Source organism: Coenobita brevimanus, chromosome 60, assembly GCF_032717465.1.
Source record: "Coenobita brevimanus isolate Jiangsu-jjx chromosome 60, ASM3271746v2, whole genome shotgun sequence".
In the NCBI taxonomy this organism is placed as follows: Eukaryota; Metazoa; Arthropoda; class Malacostraca; order Decapoda; family Coenobitidae; genus Coenobita; species Coenobita brevimanus.
This window is the reverse complement of record NC_137013.1, coordinates 17,057,780-17,064,956: the sequence shown is the minus strand read 5'-3', so window position 1 is coordinate 17,064,956 and position 7,177 is coordinate 17,057,780. Positions and strand designations below refer to the sequence as shown.

At 38.9% G+C, this 7,177-nt stretch overlaps 1 pseudogene; it reads left to right on the top strand.

Moving 5' to 3' along the window:
- Positions 1 to 3,764: 3,764 nt before the first annotated feature.
- Positions 3,765 to 3,883, top strand: LOC145403429 (5S ribosomal RNA; annotated as a pseudogene).
- Positions 3,884 to 7,177: the final 3,294 nt, after the last annotated feature.

Here is a 7,177-nt window from a genome sequence, read left to right as displayed (position 1 = left end):
CTGTGTGGGGTGAGCATGTGAAGAAGGGTGTTTTAATAATGTTTCCAGAGTTCTAAGTGGTCCTGATATTTTCTGTAACATTACTGGTATGTCTTGCAGTACGTCAAAACTAACTTCGGTACTTATTATGTCCTGTACTATTCGTATTGCTGTTGAGTCTGTTGGGGCTATCAGGCACCCTTGTCGGACTACATGTTAAGGATGTAAGTGAGCTGATCCTCTTGATATCAACAGGAACATGATCCACGGAATTATTCGCCTCATCTTTACCTACCGAAAAAACAACTATATTAGAGATCTAATCCACTGTTGTTAGTTAGGTGATGATAGTGATGATGAATAATACAGATATCTTGGTCTGTTTAATCCTGTTTCATATAAATGGAGCCTAAATTGATTCCTGAGTCATGTAAATGGCTTGTTATGGCGAGAGCTGTATTGGCTGTACCTATATTTGTCTGTTTGGTATGCGACCGCAGTTTCTTCAGTTATGTTTTCGAGCTTATTTTCACCGTGTGTACTAGGGTTTTCCGTCGTGTCTGGTGTTTTATAGTTGCAAGCTAAAATTCATGAGACCTTTTTTAAATGATCAATATGTGTTTCTTTTTCTTCGTCACTCGATAGTGACTTAATCACTACCTTATTGTTTGTTCTCTTGATTACCCTGTATGGGCCTTCGTATTTAGGTGACAGTTTGTTATTTCTAGTGTGAATGTGGCTATAGACAGTATCACCTATCCTGATATTTGATTCTTTTGCCTTCTTATTAAGTGATTCCGTCATTTCTTCCTTAGACATCGTTAACTGTTTCTTTACCTGTGTGTGTATTTCTTGTAATTTACGTAAACGAAGTTTAGGAAAATCGTCATAATTATTTACGGGAATTTGCTCGCCCTCTAACGTTTCGTAAGGGAGGCGTTTGTCTGGCCCGTAAATATTGAAATGAGGTGTATCCCCTATTGATTTATTAGTTGCACAATTAAGTGATGCTTCTACTCTGTGGATCCAGTCATCCCAGTTTGCGTAATTTTCATTGAGAATGGGCCATAGTACATCTACTATTTATTTCTGCCTTTCCACCAATCCATTGGAAGCTGGATGGTAGGCCAAGATATTAATTTTCCTTATATTGTATTGTTTACATATTTCTTGTAAAATTTCAGAGTTAAATTCACCATCATTGTCGCTTATTAGCACCTTTGGTGTGGTGAATCTACAGATCACACTATCAATGAATATCCGTGCTACTGTTTCTGCTGTTTTAATTGGAACCAAGATCACGTATCGTGAGAAGTGATCGTTGCAACAAAAAGATACTGATTGTGATTGGTAGTTAAGGGTAATATAAGTAAATCAACCGCGAGAGTGTCCCACGGTTGTCTAGGTACAGGATATTGTCCTATAGGTTAGGTGATAACTTTATGTTTCGCACATGACTCGCATCTGTCTATGTGACTATGTATGTCTTTGCGTGACGTTGGCCAATAATATGACATCCGGGCCTGCTTGACTGTCCTGTCCTTGCCAGGATGCCCTGCATGTGGACTATCGTGTATTATCTTTAAAATGTGAGGTATCATTGTACTAGGAATATCTAACTGCATAATATTTTTTCTATGATTTGTTTGTCCTGGATTTACCCTATATAAGGCATTGTTTACCATTGTGAATTGTTTAAGTGGTACAAGTAACTTGGGTAATGGTACATCGTCGCCTGACTCGAGATGGTATATTACTTTAGACCATACTGGGTCCTGTCTTTGTGCCTGTCAAATTTCTTGATTTGTGGGAATCGTTTCATCATTGTTGGAGAGTGATTCCCGTGGACTTATTGTAGCAACACTGGCTAACGGGTTTCGTGATAAGGCATCCGCTGCTAAATTTACTTTACTTTTTATGTAGTGAATGTTTACACTGTAAACCTGGATTTTACATTTCCATCGTGCTGTCCTCCCAGATAGGAGTTTTTCTTGGAACATGCCCCCGAGAGGCTTGTGATCTGTGTATAGGTGAATTTCGTATCCGTACACGATGTCACGAAATTTCTGGAGAGCAACTACTACTGCTAGGGCTTCTAAGTCTGTTGTACAGTAATTTGTCTTTGCTCCTTTTATTTGTCCACAGGCAAAAGCAGTGGGTTGGTATTTTCCTCGTTTATCCTCTTGCATGAATACAGCACCTAAACCTTTGAGGGAGGCATCAGTGAAACTTATGAATGGGTTTGTGAAGTCAGGATAGGCCAAGCAAGGTGTGCATGTAAGTTTATCTTCTAAATCACTAAACGCTAATTTTTGTTCCTCTTCCCACTGGAATCCAGCATCCTTGTTTAGTAGAATGAATAGCGGTTGTGCTATATGGGAGAATTGGTTAATAGAGGGGCGATAATATCCTGCTAGCCCCCCAAACTGTCTTACCTCGTCTATATTTGTTGGTTCTAGGAAATCCCGTACAGCTTGTATATTGTCCTAAGACGTGTGAATACCTTGGGCATCTAATCTATGGCCTAAGAATTTTATTTCCTTAAAGCAAAATATGCATTTAGACAGCTTAATTTTTAAGCCAGCATCAGCAAGTTCTGTAGGAGCTGGTGTAGTTTCTGTAGGAGTTCGTCTATAGTTGGAGTAGCTATAATACTGTCATCTAGATAGACAAATATTATTTTTCCCAGCATTACTGACAATACGTAATTCATCAATCTTCGGAATGTGCCTGGTGCTGTCTTCAGCCCCATAGGCATTCGTTTATATTGGTAGTGCCCTGTATTCGTGGAGAAAGTAGTGTGTTTGCGTAATTCTTCTCGAGGCTAATTTGGTAATAGCCATTGAGCAAATCGATTGTGGAAAATACGTTATTTTCTGGTCCAATATTTTGTAAGACGTCACTTAACAGTGGCATAGGAAACCGGTTAGGGACTGCGTGCTGATTTAATTTACGGTAATCTGCTACCGCAGGTATTACTCCGTTTCGTTTGGGCACGAAAAATCATGGGGCATACCACGGGGAGACAGATGGTTCAGTAATACCTAGTTTTAGCATTTCCTCAATATACTGATTTGCCACAGTGCGTTGTGAATGCGCGAACCTATAAGCTGGTATATATATATATATATATATATATATATATATATATATATTGGTTGTGTGTCCGGGTGTACGTTAATCTTGTGTGTAATCGGGTTAGTACACCCTAATTGTTCTCCAGGTAATGCTACCGTTTGTCTATGTTTCTCTAATAGATCTAAGAGATCGTTTTCTTTGTTTAATTGACCTGAGTGAATCAAATTCTCCCTTATGCACTCTCTGTCTGACGAGTTTACTCTGCTCGACGCTCCCGCTACTGTCACTTCGCGTATAGGAGCTGGCCAAATTTCTAATTACAGAAGTGGTTCCTTACTTAATCTTTACATCTCCATTCATGGTGTTAGCTAAAATGACATTCGTCTCACCCTGTCATTCATCCAGCACAGGGCGCTCTCTATCAAATGGCTATTTATTCTAACTATCTCTTCTAATGCAATGACATTACAATTTCTCAATTTACTCTTAATCGTAACTTGCATGAATGATTTTGATGGTAAATTTATATCATAATTAATGCTGGCTGGGTAAGTGGGTGAGTCACATTTGCACTGAGTGAGTGAGGAGTGGGGTTTGGACTTTGACAGCTGGTCTATGCGCCCATTTTCTTTGAGAAGTTGTACGTCGGACTCCCCCATTTTGGTTTCGTGTGTAATCGTTCTTGTGACGCTAGTTTTCCTACAATTGCTGGCTGTATTATCAAGATGAGTACACCGCTTCCCATCCGATCAGCAAAGTTAAGCAACTTTGGGTCTGGTTAGTACTTGGATGGGTGACCGCCTGGGAACACCAGATGCTGTTGGCATCCCTACGTGTCAAGTGGGGTTGGTGGAGGATTAGTGCCCCTCCCTGTAAAACAGTAAACTCTAAGCCCTTGTCCACCCCGTTTGGGATACATGGTGTCTGGCAATGAATGATGAATGAATTATCAAGAGATGAAATTTCTTCTGTGAATTCGCTGTCATAATGAATTGCATTGAAATGTGGCATCAATATTATAATTTGTGTTCTGATTGTGTTTAGTCCAAGCAGCATATCTCCTCTAATTAATAATTTTTGTCCTACGTATAAGGTGGTAGTGAATGATTTTATGGTCTCTGTGAAATCCATGTTTAACTCAATCATACCAATAACTGGTGTTTCTTTACCATCCACTGTGTATAAATTTAAATCTGAGTTTTCCAAAAACGTCACTTTTCTTCTATTTCTAAACATTCTTTCTAACTCATCTTGCGTTATTAAATTCACTGGTGAGCCAGAATCCAAAAATAATGAAATCTCTTCCTCACATAAAGCAGAGACCAAAATGCTTTCATTTCCGAAGAGACTGCCTATGTTGACTATTTGTTTATATGGGTGTTTCATGTGTCGTTGTCTTTTGTGCTGGTATGATCTTGCCCCGACCTGTAGATGGAATAATTTTTCTGTCGTTCTACAATCTGAGGTCCAATGACCGAAGGACATATGATATCCGCAAAATGTTTCGAAACATTTTGCCTTTTGCCTATCTTCTTTCGTTTAATGTAACACTCCGATTTTGTGTGACCAGGCTTTGCACAATAGTAACAGTGTTACTTGAGTTCGACCTATGAGGTGATCTTCCATTTGCTTGTCTTCGTGCCGATCGATGTCTACTGGGACTTCGGCCAGGCTTTAGTACCGCCTTGTTACCTTGTGTGCGGGAACGAATCCTTGAGCTAACCTGACTGTGTGCTTGTTTCTGAAGTGGTCGAGATTGTCTCTGGTCCTTGCCAGGACTTAACTTATTTATCTTCGCTACGATTTCTGGCACTTTAATCCCTGTCCTATTTGCCTGTGATGTGTCAGTCACGCCAGCTTTACTGCAGTTTAATTCCACCTCACAAATGAAATCAAGTAAACTCATCTCTGGATTATATGAGATGGTTTTCGAAATCTTTAATATCTTGTTAGGAAATTGGCATAGGGCTGATATGTAGCCAATGATGTCAACGACATGCACTGGTGATATATTACCATCCTCTGTGACCCAGTCTGAGTTTTCTAGGCTAGATAAAAGGGTCTTCTTAATGGTGGAAATATCTGCTTTAATTTCCCCTACATCTGAGCCTAAGTGTGTCTGCCTAAGCAGGTCTGCAATTTTGTGTAATTCTGGGATTATACCACCGAGAAAATTCTTGCCTCCAGATAATTTACTGAGGAGTTCTGTCTTAAACTGCTCAAATGTTGAAGCTCTCAACAGTTTGTCTGACCTGAGCAAATTGCCAGCTGGGCATCCTTCTTGGTTTATTCTAGCTGAAAAAAGAAGAAGCTATTTTTCTTTTTTCATCTGTAATGTGTCTCCTAATGAAATACTACTGACATTGTTCAGTAAGTGTGTAAATGTCGATCTTGTCTTTTTCCGTACCAGAGAATTTTGGTAGTTCAGTGTCTTCATGACAAATATACACTGGAAATGGAGTATTATATACTGGGATTTTGTGGAGAGGGTACTGCACTAGTACTTACTTAATCTATATTAGCCATCTTTACCTTGTTTTTCTTGCAATCGTCATTTACAGGCAATTTATATGTTTTCCCTGACCTTAATACACTATGGTCTAAGATATAGTAAACTGGAAGTAAATTTTTAAAAAGTTCACTATCTACAGTTTCTGACCAAGTGTCATCGTCATTTACTTCAGCATAAATTGCATCTGTCTGCTGTTCTTTATCTAATGTATGTTTTGTTTCCTGAGTCTGATTTTCCGCTTGTTCTTGTGTTTCTGATGGTGTTTCGGAATTTATATTTTGTTGATCGTTTTCTGGTGTTTGTGTCAGGGTATTTGTCACTGTTAATGTTGATGCTTTGGGCACTAACTGTGGAGCTTATCATAATAGGATTACACAATGAATCATATTTTACTTTTCTCTTGACTGCTTATAAAAAAAAAATTATAAAACACATATGTAAGTGCAAATTGTGTAATTGTCTCTCACTGTGTCGTTTGTATTATCTATAATATATATATATATATATATATATATATATATATATATATATATATATATATATATATATATGAAGAAGAAAGATATGAAGGAAGATAGGACAATACATGTGGTTTTAAATCAATCTTGTTCAGGTAGGTGACAAACTCTACTCTGTTTAACACATGAGAGCAGCCTGTTCACGTTCAATAGAGAAACATTGAATGAAGGTAGAAAGAGTCGTAACTGGGACGAGAAATTCACCGAGAAAACTAGATGTTGCTTGTTAGGTACAATTACCATCTCTTTACTGTGCTGCTCATAAAAATCGGTTGCAACACATTAACCGATTACCGTAAGAAAGTGGTGTTGTGTCTCAGGAAAGAAGTATGTACGTGAGCATGGGAAACTGACTTGAGTTGAATGGGTTGGAAAGTGCAACGTTGCAGCGTAGAGGAAGTGTTCGTGTCCAACAAGGCCATTATACACTCCTCTACCTCTGGTGGTATAAAGACAAAGTGGAAAGCAGGACATACATGGAGATCGAGAAAGGAAGCCTTACACTTCTCAAACTCACCCATGGTCGAGTCTGCCATATACCTTTTGTCATCAGACACAACGAACACCTCTGGACCCTCGTTTAGAATGACAAGTGTGTTGTTAGTGGTAGCAAAAGGGAAAGGAATGAACCGCCAGGCATGGTATGTTATAGAGCTTCTCATAGGTACCAATATCAAGATGCCATCATGGGTCAACTGGGCCTCCAATACTGGGTAATAATACTCCAGCTGATCTATACCAAAAAGTGGTGTAAGTCCATGCTTCACCATAGCTACGTCAAGAGCATTGATTGAAACATGAGTTGGAAGCAATAAAGCATTAACTCCATTTAAACTTGCATTGATAAACCGTCCATCATATTGGCTGCATGCAACTCCAAAGCAGTGACTGACTATATCGAGAGCATGTAAGTACTCAGCGATTAACACTAAGTTAGTTAGGGTTGGTAGGTTAGTTTGGATATTGTTCACAATTCCTACGAGATGGTTGGTAGTCACACTTATCTCATTACCTTTGTTAGTGAACTCACCTAATTGTTCATACGTGTGTACGATTAGCCTGTTATTTGTCTTAGCCGCCAATGCCAAAT